This window comes from Prenolepis imparis, unplaced genomic scaffold (assembly GCF_030444845.1).
Source record: "Prenolepis imparis isolate NDT839.2.m4 unplaced genomic scaffold, iyPreImpa1.0 SCAF_10, whole genome shotgun sequence".
Lineage (NCBI taxonomy): Eukaryota > Metazoa > Arthropoda > Insecta > Hymenoptera > Formicidae > Prenolepis > Prenolepis imparis.
Genome location: NW_028141168.1, coordinates 1,300,193 through 1,326,642, shown reverse-complemented (window position 1 = coordinate 1,326,642; position 26,450 = coordinate 1,300,193). Strand labels below are relative to the sequence as shown.

At 37.1% G+C, this 26,450-nt stretch overlaps 1 protein-coding gene and 1 pseudogene across 2 annotated transcripts in view; one reads left to right on the top strand and one right to left on the bottom strand.

Annotated features, from left to right (window-relative positions):
* The window catches only part of LOC145941602 (uncharacterized), a 296,529-nt gene that overhangs the window by 233,949 nt on the left and 36,130 nt on the right, over nt 1–26,450 (top strand). The window lies entirely within an intron of this gene.
* Nucleotides 6,154–7,777, bottom strand: LOC145942088 (uncharacterized; annotated as a pseudogene).

The following is a 26,450-nucleotide window of genomic DNA, read 5'->3' as shown; positions in this document are numbered from 1 at the left end:
AAATTTAGGCTGCGTTCGTTTTGACGCTTTCAATGCTGAAAGCGTCGCTCTATTTTCGTTTGAAATTCAATGTGCAACGAAGACAGAACGATGCTTACAGCGCTGAAAGCGTCAAAACGAACGCAGCCTTAAAGTAATATATTTATTGCTTATATCAATTGGAATGCGATAGAATAAAATTCCTATACTCTTGTCACAAAAAACAAAACTTACGACAAAAAACAAAAAAAGTAATTTTATATATCAATATTTTTCTACCAATTATCCTTATTGAAATAAGATAACCGGTACTATTAATTGCATTCCATTTGGAAAATATAACTAAAAACTAACAATAAGATTTTTAAAACTTTGGTATGAATAAGAAAGCTACATTCGATGCGGTGAGTACTTGTTTTATTATCCGACTATGCACTCTCTCTTAAGATTGGTCTCACGGTATTCGTCGGCCAATTTCAGTAGCTCTACTCACCGCAGGTAAATCGACTGTGCTGGTATACAGGGTGTCCGGAGGCAATTGCCCTACTCATGCGGAGATATAGCGGGTTAAACCGAATAAAAAAGTCATTTTGCTACCTTTACTATAATTAGGAAGAAATTAATTTAAAAAGATTGGCCAATTCACGCGAGTTTTTGCGCGCGGTGAGAAGAGCCCTTCCGCTGTAACGTGACACAAGGTGCACGGCGAAGCGATGGGAGGAGAGCTCCGCAAAGGACAATGGCTATGTACAAGCGATACGTATCGTCGGTTCCCCGCGTCGAACTATTCTCTCTCTTCTTCTCTCCTCCTCTCTCACTCATCTATAACAGTTTCGAAGTCGCATTCATCGACACCTTTGCTTCTTAAAATACCTAAAATATTCAATAATATAATTAATATTACAAATAAAATACTTACCAATCCAATTTAGGCAAATAAAAATATGTGATTTGTTAAAAAAGCTCACCTTTTAAGATGCGGATGCATTTCAAATCGCTCATTCGATGATTATTCCCGCGACCACACCAAGAACATGCTATGCCGAATTCATTTGTGAATAAACGGCTCATGTACCGTTGAACCAAATTTTTGCTGCCTTTTCCTCCGATTTTACTCATAAATTCGACCTTAAAAAAATTAAGTGAGACTAGAAACGCATTCGCACATACGTAATTAGATAAATAATAAATGTAATTCAATATACTATTACTAACATAATAAATATTATTTATATACAAAAATTAACTTACAAAATTCGCTTTTATTTCAACACTTTCCATGCTTTCCTCAAATTCTTTAAGATTTCGTATGGAATTGATCGGAAGTATATCATCGAATTTATTTGTAGGCTCTTCCGCATTAACGCCTCTTTCTAAATTTTTCAGCCTTTTGTCGATGCTTTTTACATATTTTAAGATTTCCACACAAATTGGAATTAACTTTTCTGAAATATAATAAATTGACATATAAATTTTCTCTTACTGTATTGCTTCTGATTAGGATGTAGCAGGATACAATAAGTTTAAGCATCATGTATTTATAATGTGTATGACACAAGTAAATGTAAAATAAGGTTCTTACCAATGTCGTCACCTGTAGCTAATGCAGCTAATGGGGAACTTGAAATAACATTTACATCTAAAAAAAATTATTGTATTAATTATAGATTTGACATCTTATGTTACATACCAATTTATCAAAGATAACATGGAAAATAAAATAATTTTGAACTCTTACTTTGTAAATTAATTTCCTTAGGTTCTGATGTCGATAAATTCAAATTAATATTATTAAGCTCATCCGTTTGTATCAACTCTCTGTGTTCTGTATCACACAATAAACGATTTGGCGTAGAGCTTTCTTCGGCGGCATTTTCACACGAGGATTGCTTTTCATGCGGGACTTGTTTGGCGGACAAATATTTTTTTCTGGATGAATCCCGATTTTTATCTACTTTTGACTTCTTGGGTGCAGTCTGACATAACTGCGGAGGTGAATCTATAAAGTGTAATAAAAGTTAGTAAAGCGTGAATAGTTGCTTTCACACTAAATCATTGATATTATATTAAAGGAAAAAAATTCAATTTTTGAAAGGAAAACTTTGGTTTATGATAGCGCAATAGAAATATAATGTAATAAAATGCAATAGAAATATAATGTAATACAATGTAATTACTGTAATCGTCATCCGCACTGTCACCGGAAGTCTCATAGATATCGTGGAATTGTTTTTCATGTGCAACTCTTTTCCCACGTCCTCTGCTTTCCTCACAAGAAGTTGTGTAATTAGCATCTTCTGATTTTTTCCGTGCCTTTTCGAAAGTCTCTGTAAATATGAAATATATTAATATTATGTAATTCTTATTTGGAATAATTGTCACTTTTACGCATGCTTACCACAGTAGCATTCTACGTTTACATCGAAAAGTAACCAGTCTGTTTCTGGTGGATAGTTTTTTTTAACGAAGAAGGAAGCATTTTTAGTCATTGGCCATCTACATTTAGTAGAATCTTTTGTAAGCCACGAAGTCGGAATTTCGGAGTATGTCCCTTCATTCGGAAATTGTACAACCGCATACGAGAAACTCATTTTGACGTTCAATATATATCTTCAATACAGTCATATATATATAATTATATGTAAATATATAATTTATCGTCCTAATGCAATAAGCTAAAAACTATACTTGAGTTATCATCAGAAAACACATCATCTGCTTTTAAACATTTACGTGAAATTTGGTCAGCTGTAACAGTTGCATATAAATCTGCCTCACTATCAGATAACTTATAAATTCCTACCAGCGTTGAATCGCACGGAGAAGTAAAGAATGGTTCGATAGAGAGATATTGTTTTATTCTAAAATATAGAATATTATTCTTTAAATAAATATCATTTACTGTAGCAATTATACCATTTGAAAGAACACAACAGTTATTGCCATTTTTGGACGATAAGATAAATCAATCAAACTCAACTTTATTTACTTTTGTTTTATTTTTATTGTAATGAATTATTGGAAAATCTTTTGAAGGATTTAAAAAGTTTTTCTCAATGTTTCTCTTTTCTATAATTCTGTTAGCTATTTGTTCTAAAGGTTTGCCACTAACTTTTAATGACTTTTTAATTGTATATAAGTAATTTTCAAATTTAAAAGCAGAATAAGAATCAATTGTTCCAAACCGTTTAACATCATTACATATATGTATTAAATTATGGACATTATGTGATAAGTATTGATCTCCGTAATACTCGCGGAATTTTCGAACAAAGAAAAAAAAGAGATTGTGCGTAATCAAGCAGATGCTTATATTGTTTATCTGATACAATTCTTACAGCAACGCACAGACAGGTAAAGTGTATGTATAGTTTTTTAGATAATACATTTTTCATTATAATTATTCCTGTATACAGTGCAAAAAGCTTATGTTCGGTTGCTTTCCAACGATCTAGATCTAGCAAATCCCTTGGACGACGTGCAAATTCTATGGGTATAAACATTTTCAATTTGCTATTAAGTTGTTGGGCTTTATGTAATAGAACAGCAGTCAATCGTATATTTATCGGACCTTTAATCCAAAATCGAAGCATTGATTTATTAACACGAAGAAAAATAAGGTGCATACAATCTAATGGCACATCCGAAACCATTCCAATGTCTAAAGTCTCTAAAATAGTTGGTTTAGTTAAATATTTATCAGCGTGATGTTCTTCATGCTGTCTACTTTTAAATGAAAAATCCGTCCTGAAGGTTGAATTTTGTTCTAAAAATACGACTTTATTGTGAATAAATTCACCTTCTTGTATACACTTAGTGCAGCTGAAATAACCTGTGTGACCTTTAATACCACAAACGAATGATTTTGCTGGAGCATCACATATTATAGCATTAAATTTAATACGAATAATTCCTCCATTAATATTCAAACCGGTATCAAGAATGGGTTTTGCTTCGTCTACAAACGGCTTTAGAAAAACATCGACATCTTGTGGTTTCGAATTACCATGATAAATGCCTATAACGAATGGTTCTGTGTAAAAACTTGCAACTATAGCACTTAAGATAGGCCAAAATTGACTACTCGTACTTTTTGTAATAGGCAAACCATCGATATTAATATTTAGTTTCAATTCTGTTGGATACAATGATGTTTGAAAATGTATTTTAATCGAATGCTTTAAACCTTCTGCAAGTCCAAAGTGAATATATTTTCCGTCATTCATTTTTATTATTTCTGAAAATTGCGTGTGTTTTCATTAATGTTCTACAATCAACTGGAACACTTAAATTATTTCTTAACAAAATTCGTAATATATCATTTATGGCACTCTGACTAATATTGTGTTTTGTTACCCAAGATCTTAAATCGCAAGGAATTTCCAATATTTACGGTGTCATCTGATGATAAACTGTGGAAATAATTGTCAGTAGCATCTGATTCACTTTCATTAAAAGTAGAACTTATATCATTACAATTATTATTAATACTTGCATTGCAATTATTAATACTTGCATTGTCATTTTCTGAATTACAATCATTAATAGTTATTGCACTATTTATTTCCTCTGTGCATGTTTTTTTTAATACTTTGGGGGCCAAAAACATTGAACACATTACTTTCGCGTAATACAATTCTTCGTTTTTGGCGCTGGGATAAATCAGAGAAATCTTTGCGTGACATTATATATATTAATCAATTTTTTTAACAATGAGCCGAATATATTATATATATATATATATATATATATATATGACGTACCTATCGATATTATACGAAAAAACACTGTAAAAAAGACACAAAATAATATTTATGCCCATTATATAAATGACACAAGCATAAATACATCATGTTCGTGAAATCACAAGTATTAAAAACATTAAAAAATACGTTTATCAAACATGCATATGTCAAATTAAATAATTTGACGCGATGTCATACAATATAACCAAAAAGTACGAAAATTTCATTAAAAAATCAAGAAAAATATTTTTCTTGAGTTTTATAATTCAAATCTGTTTTATTTTTCAATTAGAATGTTTAAGAAAAACACGACTATTTTTTGAGAAACATTATAAATAGCATGTACTGCATTATTCACGATTATATTTTTCTTAACTATGATAATATGAATGATTGTATATGTGTGTGAAAAATAAATTAAATGAATAATATGTTACAAAATTTTAAATAATATTAAATCTTGTTATAATTTTTCTTTTCTATTTTTTGCGAAAAAAAAAATTATTTTACATTATTAGAATTATTGTATATCTTTTATCACAACAATACAGTAACAATTTTAAAATATAACATTTAATTTTTTCGATATTATATTTAACTAACATAAAATATGTAAGTGATTAGTATTTTGAATCTAAAAAAATCTGAGTTTTACTACAGCATTATTTTTACATTATAGAAGATTAAAACATTTTCTTTACATCGAGTTCTTGAAAAAAAATAATAATATTAAAAAAGTGAGAGCGAGAAAGAGAGAGAGAAAAATCATAATATACTGTGCATTTAAAAATTAATATTAGCAAAAATCTAAAATAATTAATTTTAAATCTTAATTTAAAATTAATTCAAAGGTAAGACGGGCTAATTACGAGCCAAGCGCGGTAAGAAATGCGCAAAGATTTAGAGTTATTATAAAACTAATTTATTGAACGTTTCGGTCCAAGTATCGGACCATCTTCAGCATCTAAAGATACAGAACAAGATAAAAGTACAAATCAGTAATTATGTGGTGTTGAGGATAAAAATTCAATAGCGGTTACTCACGCATTATAATTTAAGAAAAGAGACAGCGCTAATATATCTGACTAAAAACGACAGTAACGAAAGCCCGAACGGTGACCCTCCCTCCGGTTCCAGCCGTTAAGGAAGAGTTCCTCGGATCTTTTGAGTTGACCATCATCCTTTTTTTAAAAAAACTTGATTGTAGGATGCGTTAAGATAATAAGAAAGAAGAACAGGAGGTGACTCACTTTATCCGTATAATATCGCCATGTGTCGATACGGCCGAGATACAAACAGACAGAAGTTCAAACAGGCAGTAACGATAATTATTCTATAACATTCTGGTTGTCGGTAACAAACAATAACAATATATTTGTGGTAGGATATACATACATCGTGACGTACCATCGCGCGCAAGTTTTGAATATTATATCTTGGATAGATTCTCCACGATCGTGAGATACGAATGGTGTAGACTCTCAGTATCGCTCTGCAAATTCAGACTATTGTTTTGTCTACTAATAAAAATCATCTCCGACATCAAGCGCCTTCCATAACTCGGTTCTTCATCCAGAACTTCAACATTGTCCCAAACAAATTCGTGATCCTCCAGCCTGTGGTCCGTGATTACGGAGTGCTGCGCGGTTCTTTTATTAATGTGGTTTCGATGTTCTGCCATCCTAGTTTTTAGAAGTCTGCCAGTTTGTCCCACGTAAGATGCATTACAGTCCTTGCAGGAGATTTTGTAGACCACGTTACTACGCAATTCATTATGTAACGGGTCTTTATGTACGTGGATAAATTTGCGTAGCTTATTCATACTGGTGTATGACAGCTTGATTTGCAAATCACGAACCACAGGCGCAAACCGTTCCGAAATTCGCGGGACATAAGGTATGTTGAAAAAACCGTTATTATCTATATTCACACTTTCATCGCCAACAACTATGTCTGTATCGGTTTTATGCCTATTGCGTCTAAAGATTAAAGTTTTTAGGCGTTCATGAAGTATTTTGAAAATAAAAGTCAACGGATACCCGTTGGATAGCAAAGTGTTGACGACAAAATGCAAATTCTTCTCATGGAAGCATGGATGTGAGAGACGGAACGCTCTATCAATGAGGCCGATGGCAGTGCCTCTTTTTTGGCAGAGAGGGTGTCGAGACTCGAAATGCAAGTATCTACCGGAAAAAGTAGGTTTGTGATACCAATCGAAAGTTAAAAAATTATCTTTAAGAATCATTGTTACATCTAAGAAATTCAGTCGGTTGTCGGTTCCCTCCTCCATTGTAAATTGTGACCTAGGATGGAAAGAATTAAAAATGTCTAAAACAACGCTGAGCATGGAGCAGGGGACCGCCAACGCGACGTCGTCGACGTATCTATAGTAAAACGGTAAATTAAACGGAAGAGTCGACGGCCCTCATCTCCAAATCTGATAAGGTGATGTCGGCGATGATCGGAGAGAGCGGAGAGCCCATTGGAGTACCGAAAGTCTGTTTGTAATAAACGTCGTCAAATTTAAAAAATGTTGAATCGAGCACAAACCGGACGGCCTCCAAAAACTCATCACGTGGTATCTTACATTTCTTCTCAATATAATTCCATCTTTTATTGATGCTTTCTAGAGCCAAATCAGCAGGGACGTTTGTAAAAAGTGATACCACGTCTAATGATATAAGCTTGTGGTCATTGTGTATGAATTTTCCAGTTAACTTTTCGACAAATTGAAAGCTATCGGATATATGGCTGCTGGTCGTTGGTATGGCTTTGTGAATTGTATCATGTATAAAGGCAGCTAATTCATACAAAGGAGTATTAATTGATGACACAATGATTCGAAGAGGAAAGTCCGGCTTGTGAATCTTGGGCAGTCCGTACGCTCTCGGTAATGTGCCGTCAGTGCAGTTAAGTCTTTTGTAAGTCAAATCTGTAATGTATTCACGTTTCTTCCACCTCGCGAGTAGACTATGCAAATCTCTGATAAGTTTTTTTACAGGATCTTTTTTAATGATTGAATATGTTTTACAGTCATTGAGAAGGGCGTTCATTTTTTTAAAATAATCTATTTTATTTAGTGCCGCGATTACGTTGCCTTTATCTGCCCTTGTGAAGATCACTTCCGGATTATCACTGATGAAACTTCTAGTACAACGCGACGCTTCGACAACATTCTTTTCCAAAGGGGATGTTTTAGATGAACTGTCAGGAATTTTGTTGATTATGGGAACGGATCTATTACGAGTGGATAACCGGATGTTAGCAGGAAGGTTTCTGATGTTATTCTCCACGCATTTCAAGAATTCTGTTGTGATGTATTCATTGTTGTTTGAAGGTAAACAAACATTTTCACCTAATTGTAGAAGCCCTAAAACGTCGCATGGAATATGCGTGGAGGACAAATTAACAAACCATTTGGTTTGGATGTGTAGAGGGGAGGGGGAAGGATCGGGAAAAGAAGAGGGTTTGAGGGTAATTTGGAGCGGAAGAGAAGGAGGAGGGGGGGGGGTGAAAGGCTTTAAGGAATATTTCTCAAGAAGCAACTCACTTGTCGAAGAGTCCGAGCCAGATGATAGACTACCATGTAAAGAAATCCCGTCTCTTGTGTGTGACATATTACAAAAATATTTTACCGGACGGATTTCATTTCTTATTTTCTTTTTATGTTTAATGAACAACCATTCCAATTTTTTATTAAGTCTGCGCTGCTCACTCACGAAGTGGAGAGATTTACCTTGCGTGTTGAAAAAGTTATTACAAAGCGAGATCGGTAAATTATTTGTTATGTTTCGTACAATCTTAAATGAACGCATACGCAACGAACGGATCTGACCATATGCATCATATATTTCGTTACGCATCATGCCTGCGATGAAACGTTGGTGTATGCGATTGAATCTGTTAAACGACGCTTTGCTTTTCAAACTTTTCGCGTAACTTGTGTAACGATTTAGATGTGGTAAAATAATGTTCGAGTTGATGGAGCTTTTCAAAAAATTAATACGCAAGTGCATCTTTATAATGGATTTTTGACATTTAATCCACATTTTTAAATATGTGACCGTTTCGAAGTCCGATACTTGGACCGAAACGTTCAATAAATTAGTTTTATAATAACTCTAAATCTTTGCGCATTTCTTACCGCGCTTGGCTCGTAATTAGCCCGTCTTACCTTTGATTTTTTACGAGAGCCTTTACTTTACATATTAAAATTAATTGTTTCTGAATATGAAACATTACATACAAGTGTAAAATACTATAAAGAATAATACATTTAAAATAAATTTAAAAAATTGAAAACAAGATTTAATGTAAATATTAATTAATTGACAAGTTAAATTAATATACCAGACAAAATGACACACATACTTTTTTATTTTACTTTATTATTATGATTGGGTTTATTCTTCTGTGAGAGATACGCAACAACTGAATTAATGAAATATGCAAGTTTAAACAATATCAATATAAAAAAATCAGAATTAATTTACTCACCGGAGTTTCTCTGTATCACTTTTAACAGATCCAATATGTGATATACTGGGAGACGCAATCAGAATAATGATGCTGCGATGATTACAGTGGCATTGATTGCCTGCACACTTGTTGCACATGAGTGAAAAAACGTGGCCCGTCTCTATCAAGGCTGAGTCCAAAAAATTCACTGCCAATACTGAAACTTTACAGGAAAAAGATTAACTTTGAACTAGTGCAGTTAGTTCAGCTATAAAGAACAGACCTAATATACGTAACGTATACATATCTTTTAACAGATTAGGTTTGTTCTTCTGTAAGAGATACGCAACAACTGAATTAATGAAATATGCAATAAACGATATCGATATAAAAGAATCAGAATTTTACTTACCGGAAATTCTTTGCATCACTTTTAACGAGACAAATGAGATCCACACAATATATATATATATACTGGAAGACATGGTGTAGAAAAGTTCTTAACAATGATTCCAAGAACACGAACGAGAGAGTATTGGCAAATAATTTTAAAACCAGACCACATATATTAAAAAGAACAATAAGGAACGTAGAAAAGGAAAGCGCTTGCGAAACCATACGCGTGAATGATGCAATAATGGCTAAAAAATTCTTCAATGATTTCAAGAACGCGAACGAACCTAACCACACACCACAAATTAACCACAAGGAATCTATATTATTATATTAACTTTTCACACGCCCGGTGAACAACCATATGCACCGTTAATGGCCGGGAGAACAGAGACCCCGGACTTGTCTCCACGCTCGCCGGCTCGACCCCGGGGAAACAAACACACCACGTGGTGTTCGCCAATCGCATGGCGTAATGTAGCATTGCGCATGCTTTTGTTATCACGTGTACCAATGGTACGTGGCCAATGATTGCACTCGTAATAGCCGCGATGACGAGCGCATCCATCGAAAAAACCCGGTCCGTCTCTGCCAATGGAAAAAAGACAGAGAAAGAGAGAGAGAGAGAGAGAGAGAGAGAGAGAGAGAGAGAATTTTCTTTTTAAATCTTTCATAAACCTTTATATTAATTATACAGAAAAAATGCCAGAAAAAGGGAGAAAAAAATCACTGGATGAGAAGCGAAAAAAATAACTCGCGTGTTACTCAAGTTACATCGCAATTATATTAACAATATCTGTAATAATATATTCTATATGTATTAGTAATATAACATCCGTTATATTGCTAAAGGATTACAGTTGTTATATTTATGTTACGTATCTCGAGTTATATGTGTGTTATATTACATTTTTAAAGAACTATTATGAATTATATATGTAACGAAGAAATATAACTTTGTTCTTCTAAAGTGCTCTCAAGATTATATAACATTTACATCTCGTCTATATAACCGTGAAATATAACATTGTTCTCTTCATGTGCTCCCTACGTTATGTAACAGTTACATATTGGTTTGCTGGGATTATTTTTATCTTCGGTGAGTACGATTAATTTTATTCAATATCATATTTCTCATATCTTTTTACATCATTTCTTGCACGAGCATATAATGAGAAAAATAAGAAATTAACCTATTACCCAGGTAGCAAGGTATCGTCATTTTGATGTCATTTTTTAGTCATTGGTTACGTCAAATTTACCTTTAAAATGACGTAAAAGTGACGTTAAAATGACGGTCCTAAGACACAGATATTTATGACGACAAAATGACGACATTTCTCCAATATAAAATGACGTACATACAACATATATAATTGGTGGAATTTAGCCACTTTTAAAAATTTCTCATTAATCTATAGTGTAAAGCTAATCCATTGAATTTTGAACTCTTTACCAAATAAAATAATAAAGATAGAATATATATATATATATATATATATATATATATATATATTATAGAACATATATTAAAATAAAACTACAAATGTAATATAATTTTTATATATATATACACACACACACACATATATGTATATATATATTTTAAAGTTATTCTTTTATTCAATTTACTTTTATTATCTTTATAATAAAACGTTTTTTTTAATTACAGTTATTATTGTTTATTGTGTGAGTAATTTAATATTTCTTTAATGTTTCTAGATATACAGGATGTACATACGTTAATATCAGAAATGTTCGAAAAAATGGAAGGTTTTGTATTTATTTTTTGTCTTATAATCTTGTTTTAATATCTCTTTTTGGCATTGTTTACTCAATACTATTAATTTTTCAGATAATTTTAAGAAAATATATACAGAGCTATAACTACAGTTACATTAGGAATACAAGATCTAAATGTTCGTTTAACAAACATAGAAAAACAAAATAATCAACATAAATCTAAAGCATCTGCCACGGATACATCAAATATACAACAATCTTTTCCGTTTAAAACTGTAAATGAAGTAACAGCTTTCGAAAACCGTTTAACACAAAGTGTAGATGAGTACAACAATTTTGTAAGTTTAGTTATTTAAATGTAGTTATTTAAATGCAATTTTCATCTAAATAGAACAATAGAAATTATATTATCGGTATGTTTTATTCCTAAAGGTGTTGTATATATTTCGCATAGGCGGAAGGTCCGCTAAGGAAAATTTAATTCGTATATACCGAACTTTATTTTCTAATGAAGTTGCCAAAGAATCGTTTTGGAAAGGATTACGAAATCATTTTAAAATCAGTAGCTTAAAGTCTATATTAATGGGAATATAAGGTAAAACATATTTTTATATTTATAAATAAGTTTATAAAATATGAAATTTAATTTAATGTAAAATTTCTGTAATAATTTAGCAACAATTTCGGATCAACATCAATTCGCAAGCAAAGAGTTTGAAGATGTTACAAAAGAATGGTTTCGCCAAGGTGGTCAGAGGCTTAGCAGACAACAAAAAGACTTCGAAGAAGCAAATCCGCAAGTTATTTAAAGTTATTTAAATGTTAAAAGCTTATCATTTTTTCATTATAATCTTTTTTCTATTAGTCTATGAGCTTTAAGTTTAAGTAAAATTATTTAATATAATTCAAATTATCATTATAATTGTTATTTGAAACAAATTAGTAGTTTTATAAATATTAATAATATATTTGTTAAAAGATTTATTAATTCATAATTTGTTTTATATTGATTAATAAATTTGTTAAAAGATTCATTTAACAATTTATGTGTGGAAATAAAGAGTTGTTCAAGAAACCAAGTTTTTATTGTTTTATATCTAATTAATATATATACGTTACCTGTAAATTACATAATGGTTACCAAAACAGATAATATCTGTTCTGTAAATAGTGTATAAATATTACAGAACAGTGTGTGCTAAATTCTATTACAATTACGTAATTTTATATCTAAATTTTATGTATCTATTACGTATTTTATACAGGCATTATGTTGCTGACATTTCCATCTAAACATCATTCAAAAGTTGACGTAATGGTTTATCATATCTTATGGTTCTGTAAATGTTACAGAATAGTATTTACTATGTTCTGTTGCAGTTACGTAATTTTATATATAAATTTTATGTATTTATTACGTTTTAAAAGTTGGCGTAACGGTTATCTTATCTGTTCTGTAAATGTTATGTAAATGTTAGAGAACAGTATTTACTATGTTCTGTTATAGTTACGTAAATGTTACAGAAAAGTGTTGGCTATGTTCTGTTATAGTTACGTAAATGTTATAGAGAAGTGTTGACTATGTTCTGTTACTGTTACGTAAATGTTACAGAAAAGTGTTGACTATGTTCTGTTACTGTTACGTAAATGTTACAGAAAAACTTTATGTATCTATTACGTTTTAATTTTATGTATTTATTACGTATCATATACAGGCATACTGTTGCTGACATTTCCATCTAAACGTTACTTAATGGTTGACATAACGGTTACCAGAACAGCAAACATCTGTTCTATAAATGTTCTGTAAAAGTTACAAAACAGTGTTTACTGGGTGATTTCTGTCAAAAAGTATTAATCGCGGATAAAATACAATAACATTATTTAGAACATATCACTAATTTAATATTTTTAACATATTATTACTTAAAAATTTAATTAGCAAATTAACGTTTCAATAAGCTGATTTCTGCCAAAAAATATTAATAGAGAAAAAAGATATTGAAGGATCGTTGCTCTACGACTTACAGTTTGTTTAATTTTCGCGAAAAACGTTTAAACTATGCATGCAAAGATTAAATCCTATATCAGGCCTTGAACAATTTCTGTAGACGCGTTTTGAAGGTCTTTTCGAGAACAACAAAACGAGCCCACACAAAATGTTCTAGGCCTTATATACGTATAGGCCTTAATTTTTGCAATCAAGTTTAAACGTTTTTAGCGAAAATTAAGGCCTGTATAAGGCCTAGAACATTTTCTGTAGGCACTATTTGAAGGTCTCTTCAAAGCCTACAAAACGAGCCCACAGAAAATGTTCTAAGCCTTATATAGGCTTCAATTTTTGAATTCAAAGTTTTTCGCGAAAATTAAGGCCTGTGTAAGTCGTAGAACATTTTCTGTGGGAGCATTTTAAAGATCTCTTCTAGGCCTACAAAATGAGCCTACAGAAAATGTTCTACGACTTATAGGCCTCTTTTGTAGGTCTTGAAGAGACCTTTGAAACACGCCCTCAGAAAATTTTCTACAACTTACACAGGCCTTAATTTTCGCAAAAAACGTTTAAAATTTTAATTCAAAAATTAAGACCTGTGTAACTCGTAGAACACTTTCTGAGGGCTCATTTTGTAGGCCTTGAAGAGATCTTTAAAACGCGCCCTCAGAAAATGTTCGACGACTTACACAGGCCTTAATTTTCAGAAAAAACGTTTAAACTTTGAATTCAAAAATTAAGGCCTGCGTAAGTCGTAGAGCATTTTCTGAAGGCTCATTTTGTAGTCCTTGAAGAGACCTTTAAAACGCGCCCAAAGAAAATGTTCTAGGCCTTATACAGGCCTTATGTTTCGCGAAAAACTTTTAAACTTTGATTGCAAAAATTAAGGTCTAAAACATTTTCTGTAGGCGCGTTTTGAAAGTCTCTTCAAGACCTACAAAACGAGCCGACAGAAAATGTTCTAGGTCTTATAGAGGCCTTAATCTTTTCAAGTTTAAACGTTTATCGGGAAAATTCAGCAAACTATAAGTCCTGTAACAACGATCCTTTAATATTTTTTTTCTTTATTAATATTTTTTTACAGAAACCAGCTTATTAAAGCGTTAATTTGCTAATTAAATGTTAAAGTAATAATATATTAAAAATATTAAAATAGTGATATGTTCAAAATAATATTATTGTATTTTATCCGCGATTAATACTTTTTGACAAAAATCAGCTGATATTTGTCAAAAATATTATTCGAGTTTAAAGTATTATAACAAATTATTTAAAATGTATTATATAATTTTAATTTTTATAACATATTATTTTAAAATTTAATTATCAAATTAACGCTTTAATTAGCTGATTTCTGTCAAAAAGTATTAATAAAACGTAATTTAATAATTAAATTTTAATATAATAATTATATTTCTTCAATTTTTATTCGATTAAATGAATATATATTTTGCGAAAAATGCGTTTCAAGTTCTATTATCTCAGTATATTCCATTCCATTTATTACGGTTGCCCCTAGAGGATTGCCGTGGCGTTTGCACGGGATCGCCAAACCCTTTATATTCTCCTTTTCTATTCCTACCTACATACAATACTAACTAGTACACATTTATCTCCTTTCCTCTCCTTCGTCCCCTTCGCCTTTCTACAATTTCACCCCTTTCTAACCTGACCATTATGCGGCCTCACATTTTTATTACCTCTCCTCCCTATCCCTTTTCCCCCTTCCTTCTTCTCCTTTCCTTCTATCTTCCTTGCATTCACTCTTCCTATCATCTTTTCTCTCTTCTTCCTTTCTGTTCTTTTCTCCTCTCTCTTGCTTTGCACCGTCTCCTTGCTGCTGTTTCATTTTCCTTCTAACATACAAAAAACATACAAAAAACAAGCAAATAATCTTTCCTTTTTCTTTGTCCACTCTCTCTCTTCCTCTTCCCCCATTTCCTCTCTCCTCCCCTTCCCCTTCTTCTCCTCACTCCTCCTTCTTCCCCTCTATCCCCCATACTTCCCCTCTTCTCTCCGCCTTATCCTTTCTCTAACCCTTTCCCACCCCTCCTACTCTTTCCCTAGTCCTTCCCATCTTTCCTCTGTCTCTTTCTTCTCTTTCCGTACTCCTATTCCTTTACTCCCCTTGCCTCTTTACGCCCTATCACCTTCCCTCCATTCAACCTCCTCCCCTCCTTCCTCTACACCCTCCATTCAATCCTGCCTACCTTTTCTCCTCTCCAACTCACCTCTTCCTCTATCCCATTTTCTCCTACATCCCTCCTACACTACTTCTCTACCCCTTTCCCTCCAGAGCATTCTCCCCTCGTCCCATTTCCACTCCCTCCCATCTATCCATAACCTCCTGCTTGTATCAACCACACATTTCCCTTTCGCTCTCTCCATCCTCGCCTTTTCCCTTATCTTCCATCGCATCTTCCTTTCCTCCAATGTCATATCCTCATCGACCTCTACTCCCCACCTCCTCCTAAACTCCCATCCCCTTTCTAACCACTCCTCCTTGTCCTCTACCTCCTCCATCTCTACTATTAATACCCTTGTCCCTGCCTACCCTATCCTTTCCGTTACCCCCTTTATTTCCACTTCCCTCCCTAGTTCCCTCTCTACCATCCCTTCCATGAATGCTCTTCTTTCTTCCCGGTCCTTTCCGTCTATCCCTCTCCACACTACGTTCTTCTTCCTTTTCTTTCTTCTCTCCGCCTCCACCATCCTCTCTCTTACCCTTCTCTCACTACCCTGCCGTTGCAGCTCCTTTCTCTTTTCCTCTGTCACTTCTTCCCTCTTCTTTCTGCATTCTTCTTCACTGCTCCTATCACTTCTCCACTCGCTAGGTCTCTCCACTTTTTTCTCGCTATCCTCTTCCCTCTTCTCATTTTCTCCCTTCTTTTCTTCTTCCTCTTCTTTTCTTCCTGCTACCTCTCTCTTCTCCTTTTCTGTCATTACCCACCAGCTTTCCTCCTTATCCTCTTCTTTCCAGCTCGCTTTTACCTTACTCCAACCTTTTTCCTATCCCCTTCTCCCTTCTTCCTTCCTCGCCTATTTTCTTTCTCGCCTTCCTCTCCTCCTCTTCTTCACTCTCCTCCTTCTGCCCTCTACGTACTCCTCCACTTCTATCTTTCGTTTCCACTACACTCTTTTTCTCCTTCATCTTCTCCCCCGTACCCTCCACCACTTCACTCCATCTTCTCTCTCCACCATCCTCATCCCTCTTCAATGCTTCATTCCTGCCCTTCTTGTCCTTGCTTTCTTCTTCCCCCTTTTCCTCCGCTGATTCCTTCGCTCCCTCCTCCTTCTCGCCTTCCTTTCCTTTTCCTCCTCTCGATGGCCTCTCTAACCTCTCTAACCTTTCCTCAATACCTCGCCTTCTTTCTTTCTCCTTCTCTCCTCTCCTTCTCGTCTCCTCCATCAAACTTACTACCTTCTCCAATAGTTTCCTTATCTCCTTCAGTTCTTCTACCTTCTCCTCTCCTTTCTTCTTTTTATCCATTATCCCTTTATTCTTACACTTTTCCTTCGACACAATACCGTCTGTCTTCCTTCCCATGCTCTCTTCTTCCTATTGATATTCCTCGGTGCGCCACCTCGATTTTTCCCTGTAGCGCCCTCTTCACTCTGCTCCCCTTACATTCCTCTGCCAACCGCTTCTCCGTCTCACATCTGGCATCACCATCCCCCGTGTTCCTACCTCTCCTGTCTCCTTGCACTACCAGCTATATCGGCCTATCCATCGATCGAGCAATCGATCCATCGATCCATCGAATTCTACCTCTGTCCTCGTGGCGTCCTCTCACGGCGTTGGCGACAGTCCTCGCGATGCACAATCGGCGGGGTTGTCCAAGCAGTGGTATCAACGCAGAGTACTGTCAGAGAGCGCTCGTTGGATAGTGGCGATCTGGTTTGCAACGAAGGTCTTCCACTTGAACGAGTGCCCTCGTATCCAGGCGAGGGTTACGGTGGAGTCTGACCATAGATGGGTGTTGCAGATGGTCAAGTCCGTTGTTTCCCGGATGTGCGTCATCAGCTTGACTAGGAGGGCTGCTGCGCAGAGTTCCAGACGTGGGAGGGACACCTGGCTGATGGGGGCTACCTTCGTCTTTGCTGCCAGTAGGAATCTCCCGCCGCCCGCCGTTTCGGAACGTACCACAGCATATACTGTCGCAGCGTATGCACGCTCCGATGCGTCGGCGAAGCCGTGCAATTCGACTTCGTCTTGGTGGTTCGTGCCTAGCCAGCGGGGCACGCGGATGTCACTTAAAGTTGGGAGCTCTTCTTGGAAGGTCAGCCACTCTTGCTCGTCTCCGGACGCCAGCCGTTCATCCCAGTCGAGTCTCTGCAACCACAACTTCTGGATCAAGATTTTCGCCTTGATCACCACCGGGGCTAGCCACCCAAGAGGGTCGAACAGTCGCGCTGTCTGCGACAAAACTGCTCTCTTGGTGGCTTGTCCTGTCCTTGCGGGTGATACCTTGAACGAGAAGGCATCTTCTCGCGGATGCCAGAGCAGTCCAAGGGTGGAATGCTCCTGATCTTGCCCCCAAGCAGGCGGGCTCTGTTGTTGCTGATGTTCCGCCGGGATGCCTTCCAGCAGTGCTTCGGTATTTGACGCCCACTTCCTTAAAGAAAAGCCACCCGCTGCGCACAGGAAGATTAACTCCTCCTGGGCTCCTCGAGCTTCTTCAATGGAGTCGGCTCCCGTCAGGATGTCGTCCACGTAGCAGTCCGACCGGAGAACTTTTGCGCCTTGAGGATATAACTCCTCTTCATCGGCAGCAAGTTGATGCAGCGTTCGGATGGCCAGGTGAGGTGCATATGCCAATCCATACGTCACTGTGTCGAGTTGGAAATCTTGTACTGAGTCCTTGTTGTTCTTTCTCCACAGGATCCGCTGTAGGTTGCGATCATCGGGATGCACGAGGATTTGCCGGTACATCTTGGCGATGTCTGTGACCAGCACGAATCGATGTCGTCTCCATCTCGTTAGCACATCCGGTAACGCAGGCAGCAGATTTGGGCCCGGTAGCAGGAAGTCATTCAAGGATTCTCCTAACGGCAATCGCGACGATCCATTGAAGACCACTCTGATCTTCATGGTTGACTTTGTTTTCTTGAGCACGCCGTGATGAGGCAAGAAGCATGTCGGAGTGTTGTCCTTGAGGGGCGTCGCAGGGGTCATGTGGCGAAGTGCTTCGTACTCCCCCATGAAGTCGGCATACATTTTGTGTAGTGCTGAGTCCTTCTGGAACCTTTTCTCCATACCGTGCAATGTGCGTAGTGCTGTGCGTCTTGTGTGGCTCAGATCTGGAAGCGTTGAAGTCACTGGCAGTCGCACAACCAAGATACGTATCTTCCGTCTGCCGTTCTGGAGTGCGTCTGCACGAAGAGATCTTCCGCTCGCTGCTCGTCCTCGGTGAATGGGCTCGCCGTCGTAGGTGGTTCCTCTTGCTTCCAAAATAGTCCGATCAAGGACGCAAGTTGATCATCGATGCAACACTGGTGCGCTAAAGCAGGAGTTTGGTGATCAGTGTCATTGACTATCCCCGAGAGAATCCACCCTAGCGTAATCTGCTGTGCGATGGGCTGTTGAGGACCACCCTTCTTCAGACCTTCTTGAATGATGAGGTGGAAAACGTCTGCTCCCAGGAGAAGGTCGACCGGATCCGATGTGCCGAAATCTGGATCGGCTAATGAAAGCTCTTGCACGTGCGGCCATTCGTAGCTCGTCGTTGACATCCGAGCACCATAAGCGGATATCCGAGGCAACACTAGTGCGCTCAGCGGCATAGCGAAGTCCGACGTCCTTTATGATAGGTGAATGTTGACCCTGCCGTTGGCTGTCACTGTGCGATGTCCGCCGATGCCAATGATTGAGACCGGCGCGGCAGTGCGTTGGAGTCTGAGGCGCTGTGCCAACGCCTCCGTGATCAGTGAAATCTCGGAGCCGGAGTCGATAAGTGCTCATGCGTGATGCTTCGTGCCGTGGCGGTCAGTGACAGCGACTCGCGCTGTTGCGAGGAGCACGGTAGTGCTCTTGGCAGATCGCCGTTGCACGTGGTGTGACGTGGGTGTCACCGCCGGCGTGTCGTCTGCATACGCATCGTGCGTTGAGGAGTGGTGTCGAGCCTTGCAAGCGGCGCAAGACTTCTTTGACTGACACTCTGCGACCTGATGCTTGCCGAGGCAATTGAAGCAGAGCTGCTTCGATTCCACGACTCCTTTCTTCTCTTTCGGAGATTTCTTCTGGAAATCGCTGCAGAACAAGATGTAGTGGTCGCCTTCACACAATGCGCATCGACCGCTCTTCTTAGTTGTCTTCAGTGCCAAGTGTGCTCTTGCGGACTTCGCCGTTATACCGGTGCCCTTTGTTGATGCAGGTGAAGGAGTTTCGGACTTGTGGGGTTGAAGCGCCTCCAGTGTCCGTAGCCGCCGTTCCAGAAAGGTCTTCAGGGCCTCGTAGGTTGGTGGCTCGGTTGTCCCACTGACTGATGTCTCCCACTCGCGGCGGGAGCGCTGATCGAGCATTTCAACGACGAGGTGCACGAACAGGTCAGTTCCATTGGAGATCGGTCGTCCTATGCTCTCCAACATTCTGACGGTGCTCAGCATTCCGTGAAAAATGCGTTTAAGGTCGTTTGCAGACTCGCCTTTCATTTTGGGCATCGAGATGAACGACGAGAAGCAGCATCTCACTAACAGGCGCTTGTTCTCGTAGTGGTCCGCCATGATGGACCACCCACGCTCAAAATTTTCTTCCGTTGTAGGTAAGTTTGTAATGAGTTGCGCGGCTTCTCCTTTTATGCTTGTTTTCAGGTAGTGGAGTCTCTCCACACCTGAGATGGAAGGGTCCGCGGACACAAGCGACATGAAGAGGTCACGGAAGGCTGGCCACTCTTCATACTTCCCGGAGAACGTCGGAAGTTGGATGCGAGGAACCGTCGGCGAGATTGAGGTACAGGCTCCTTGGCAGGCTCCACCCTCTCTGCAGAGTCCTTGAGGTGACGAACGAGGTCGAGGAGAGTGCCTCTCTGCTGGGTGAAGGTCTCTTCCACACGTCCGTAACAGTCGGTCGTGATGTACTCCAGGTTTCTCACCGTCTCCCAGAGCGTAGTATTCAGCGTCTCATGGTTTGCCTCAAACTTACTCCAGTTCCTTTCTAGGGTCTTCAATCGCAATTCGATCATGCCCACCGTCATCTTGGCTGACCCTGCCTTCTTCACATTCTCGTAGGCGCGGGAGATAAGGGGCTGAAGCTCTGTCTGGATGCGCACCAGTGCGTCGGCATTCATGCTCATGGTGAAGCGGTAGAATCGCACCAGGAGCGAAGACACTGCACGCACAACACCTGGAGGAGACTCGCAGCAAACAACTACGTACGCGACACTAGAGCACTGCACAGAGGTTCGGACAAGCGACTCCGGCTCGAAGGACCAGAAATGTTTAATACGTTACTTAGTGAATTTAGTAATAATGCACTAGATGGTTTTCACTGACACAATATATTTTTCACAAATAGTATGTACACGTATTTACAGCAAAATATATACAGATTCGATTAAACACGAAAGTAATTCGCGAGATATTGAAGCGAGCGACTTCCAAAGCGAAAAATATTCGTGATAACAAGTGCGCGATGACTTTCGAAAAATGCGTAAGCGAAAAGCGATCTGACCTCGAGGCCCGCGCGCTCGCCGGTTTTATAGGCATTGTTTTCGCGAAGGTTCTCGATTTTTCGCGATTGCGACAATGAGTCATAGCTTGTTGATTGTTTTCTTTTCTCCGATGTTAGGAGTTAACTGTTTGGTGATCTGTGATAATTTATGACTATTTGGAGGTCACATTATGGTTGTCATGACAGTACTTGCGTGCGTTTCCACACAGTAAAATTCTCACATCGAGAAACAATAAATGTATACCAAAATGTTTTCTGAATTTTCAGCTGTTAATGATGCGTTTATTTTAATCGCATTCGCTTGTGTTTCAAACACATTTTTTTCGCATTTGTCCTTAATTAGCAATAGTCTGAAATATTATTTACAGAAATATACTGTAGAGAGAATAGATTATTAAATATATATATATTAATTGTTAAAACGATAGTCCGCAGCTACTGTTGAACTCAACAACTTTTAAATGCAGTCATCAAAAAGCTTTTTAATCGTTATTCAAATTATTCGTTGACTACATTCATAGCAATTTACAGTATATACCAGGTGTCCTATTTTAAAGGACCCACTCAAATATCTCATTGTCAGAAACACTGCGTTAAATCGAAAAATGTTTCCTACAAAAGTTGTAGGGTTTCGAGGGGGACATAACATAGTAATATTCGTATGACCTTGGGCGGCGTCTCCAAGGTCAAATGAAGGTGAGAATGAATTTTGAAAAAAGAAAAAATATTAGGAAAATAAAAAAATGCTTCAGATAAAAGTTGTTCAAATTAATTAGTAGAAAAAGATGTTATAATAAAAAATATGGGTTTCCATTTAAAACATTCATTCTCACCTTCACTTGACCATGGAGGCGCCCCCCAAGGTCATATGAATATTATTATATTATGTCCCCCTCGAAACCTTACAACTTTTGTAGGAAACATTTTTCGATTTAACGCAGTGTTTCTGAGATATTTGAGTGGGTCCTTTAAAATGGGACACCCGGTATATATATATTTTTTAAAATTAAATTATATATATATATATATTTAAAAGAGATGCACCTTAAAATGAAGAAAATATATCCGTATCATAGATATGGATATTTTTTCATAAAATCTTTATATCCCGTTACTAATGAAATTTTATTTACGTTAATGTATGCCTATGTGCACCGGTAAAACTCTTCTATGTCTCATAATTATACTTTAAAATGTAATATGAATGTAATATGAATACAAGCGTCCTACTTCAATAAAGTATATACACAGCTTTTGCCAAAATATTAAAAAAGTTTTACACTTTGCATCTTTTTCTCTTTCTGTCTCTCTCTCCTTCTCGATAATATTGGAATCAAAGTTCGTCATCTCCAATCCACAATCATTATTTTACTTTTATATTCCACTTATGCATTCGATTTTACGTCGACACTGTTTTAATAAGGCATTATGTTATTTTATCCCTTGACATACTTGTACTAGGAAAAAAAGTTATTCAAATTTTTTATCATTTTCTGATTATTTATATTATACTTTTATTTTATTCAATTATATAGATGTGTGTGTACGTATTTCTCTTCTGTTATTTATATTATTTAAAAAATTATACATATTTATTTGTTAAATAAATATTATATTATATAAAAATTTATTATTACAAAAGGATAGAAATATTGTTTTTCCCTTATATTTTTTAACCTTATTACTAATTGTTAAATATTTATATCTGAACTATAATGAACTATATTTCACATTATTCTACAGCCGGGAGAAATTTACATCTGGAATTTTTCTCCTGAGTAAGTTTTCCTCGTGATGGGACATTGCGGGACGAGGAGAACGCCGTTCACTTTGAAAGGTGTTTGTGACGAAAGAAATCAGCGCGCGTCTTTAAGAATTTAACAAGACTCAGAGAGTATGGTGGACTATTCTTGGCGGAAAGAGAAAATACGTATATACCGAGCGCTCTCCAAAATGTGACAGAAATCATTATTGTTATTTTTTTCTTTTTTCTGCTGAAAAGTTCTCTCTCTGAAAAAGTTTCTTCTGAAATAAAAAGTTTTTTTTTCCCACAATGATTTTTAGAATTACAAACTTCTATCATCTCACAAACAAAGATCAAAGTTGTAATTTCATATATCATCACTCACGTCATTTCTTTCCTTATTTAAATACATAGCGTTTAGTAAAAGTATGTAATAATCCAATTTATATTATTTTAAGAATTAATACTTTTTCTTAATTGAATATTATTATATTATATAAGTTAAAACGAATATTAATTTACAGCAATAATTACAGGTTTCAAATAACGTCACATAAGAGTGAATATAATAAACTATAATACTATTTGCAAAAGTGAAAATAAATATATAATTTTAATATCGTCATAATTTATATATTTACAAATAAATAACTCATAATTCTTTCAGATTGTTAAAAGAAATATAATAACAAAATAAACCGTGGCTATATTTGGAATTGATTTTTTCCTTGTTTGAAAAACATATGTACCCTCAAAATATTTTGAGAGAGAGAGAGAGAGAGAGATTTTATATATTAGTTGAAAAAAAGTAAATCTCATCATAGAAATATTTTATGTACAGCATTAAAAACACACTTTTAATAATGACTGATAATATATAATATTAAATATGTTAGAATTTGAAATGTATATACATATATTTTGCTATATCTCTTATTTTATCGAAATAGATATATTCTTGAAATTAGCAAGTAGGGATACTATGAGAGTTCTAACTCAGGTCCTCTGAGGGGGGGTGCGGGGCGCGGGGGGTTCTCCGTGGCGAGGGGTATGACGTCACGCGGGGCGGGGGTATCTCGTTGGCGCGGGGGCTGACGTCACGCGGGTGGAGGGGGATGTTTCGACAAAAGGGGGGGGAGTTTTCTGAGTGCAATATTTGTAGATGGTATCTTTACGACTTTTTTATGAGGGTTCTTAGACATTTTCCCCAAAAAGGTATAGAACAAGCGTCGATGATTAACAATTTTGTACCCTCGTTAATATAATTTTATTACGGAAGCGCCGATGTCCGGCTGCTCGTCAACGGAGCGTTCTAGAATCCATTAAAACTATGTTTTTCATTTTATAGACATTTTATCATTAGGAAAGGAATGAAGATTTTAGGGCTGACGCTGCGACGAACATGTCTAAACGTGATTTAATAGGCCTCTACCTATTTGCGTTGACGTTCGGCAGCTTTGTACCCTCGCGGAAAATCTCCCATAAAAACGAGAGCGAAACATTTTTCTTAATATTTGTTAAGGAACAATGCAACGTATCGGCGCCAACGTTCGGCAGCTTGTGTCCTTACTCCTCTATCCATAAAACCGATATCTCGGGAAACTATCTTTTGAGATACGCCAAATGTTAGAAAAAAAGATAGAATTAGGTGAAATATATATAAGGAGGATGAGAGCGCGTCAAACCATAGTACGATTTGAAAGCGCATAGATGCAGCGGTGAAAAAAGTTTAGTGGTTACTTTCTTGTATTAGAAGTGTTAGTGGTATAATAGTGAATAAAAGAAATAATGGAAAACATCGAGCAGAACGAACGCGACCTGTTGGAGCGGTCCCGCCAAGTCACCACCTTGGGCGAATATTTTGAATGGGCGCTGCGCTGCGAGGACTTTATCAAACTGCTCGAAGAACGCAGTCGTGTCAAGCGTCCGCGACTCTCCATTGGATATAGACAATCTTTGGTTGCTAGAATCGCGCGACTCGAGGGTGCAAAGACTCGATTGCAGAGACAGTTTATACCCAGTGGTGGTAATTACAGTGGCGGTAATTACAGTGGCGATAATAACACGGGAAGACTCGTTTGGCGAGAGATCGATACCGCGCTCGAAAATCGGATACTGACAGGTGCGGTGATTAACGCAGACTATATCGAACCGCGACAATTTGTGGAAGACGCTAGTAGTGTAGTACTCGAGCAAGTGCAAGATGTTATAAAAATACACAACTGTGCAAAAGTAAATACCGTGTTCAACGGTGAGTTTGTGACAGGTGATATGCGCTCCAACAAAAGCATTAACACGCGAAATTATGAACTCTTTCGCACGTCCGATTTACACGAGTGGTATGAGCGGCATGTCATCGAATCCACATTGGCGTCTCTCGAAGAGTTTCAGGAACGTGATAGCGGATGGGCATTGTCACGAATCCTTGATCTTGCGGTCAACGTCAACAAGTGCAATCCTATGCGCGCGGGGTGTTATCTAAACTTACCGCGAGAAATTATGACGAAGAGAGCAGTGGTGAACGTGCAGTCTAAAGACAATGCATGTTTCGCGTGGTCAGTGGTGGCCGCTCTGTACCCCGCCGAAAGAAATGTGACACGGGAATTTTCATATCCTCATTACACGACAGTGCTAAATTTACAAAACATTGAGTTTCCGATGACGTTGAACCAAATTAAAAAGTTTGAACTGGCAAATAACATCACAATCAACGTCTACGGCATTGAGAGGAAGAAGGAATTATCTATTCTTCCGATACAGCTCACCGATCGGAAGAGAGAAAAACATGTAAATATGCTGTATGTGGAGGAGGACGACAGCGTTGGGCATTTCGCGTATATAAAAAATCTATCTCGGCTTGTCAGCACGCAACTGAGCAAACACAATGGTCAAAAATATTTCTGCGATCGGTATGTATATTTATTGCAAACTATATAATAATTTTAAATAAAATTGTAAATAAAATTGTAATTTTTTTTTCACAGATGCTTGCACTTCTTTAATTTGAGCGAAAAATTGGAGGCTCACATTGCGGACTGTCGAGAAATGAACGACTGGGCTATCCGATTACCAAGCGATAAAGACAAGTGGCTCGACTTCGACAACTACAACAGAAAGGAGCGATTTCCCTTCGTGGTGTACGCCGACTTGGAGTGTGTGCTGAAGAAGACGCCGGAACATGCGTCATACTCCCAACATCACGAGGTATTTAGCGTTGGGTATTACGTGCAATGTTCGTACGACAACTCGTTATCCGCGTATAATTCTCGCCGTAGTATCGATTGCGTTTCATGGTTCGCCGAAGAACTTAAAAATTTAGCGCATCGCGTAAAGGGTATTTTGTCTGATAATGTCCACATGACAAAATTAACGCAAGATGAATGGGAAAAATTTCATAGCGCCACGCATTGTCCATATATGCGAGAAACCGTTTGCGCCGGATGATACACGCGTACGCGATCATTGTCATCTGACCGGGCGATACAGGGGTCCCGCGCACTCAAACTGTAATCTAAACTACAAAGACTCTTATGTCATTCCTGTAGTTTTCCATAATCTATCCGGCTATGACGCACATTTTATCATAAAAGAAATAGCTACCGCGTATGAAGGACGCGTAGATGTGCTTCCAATAACAAAAGAAAAATACATTTCATTTACGAAGACTGTCAATAGTACCGACGACGATAAAGATCGGAAAGCTAGTACTCTGCGTTGATACCACTGCTT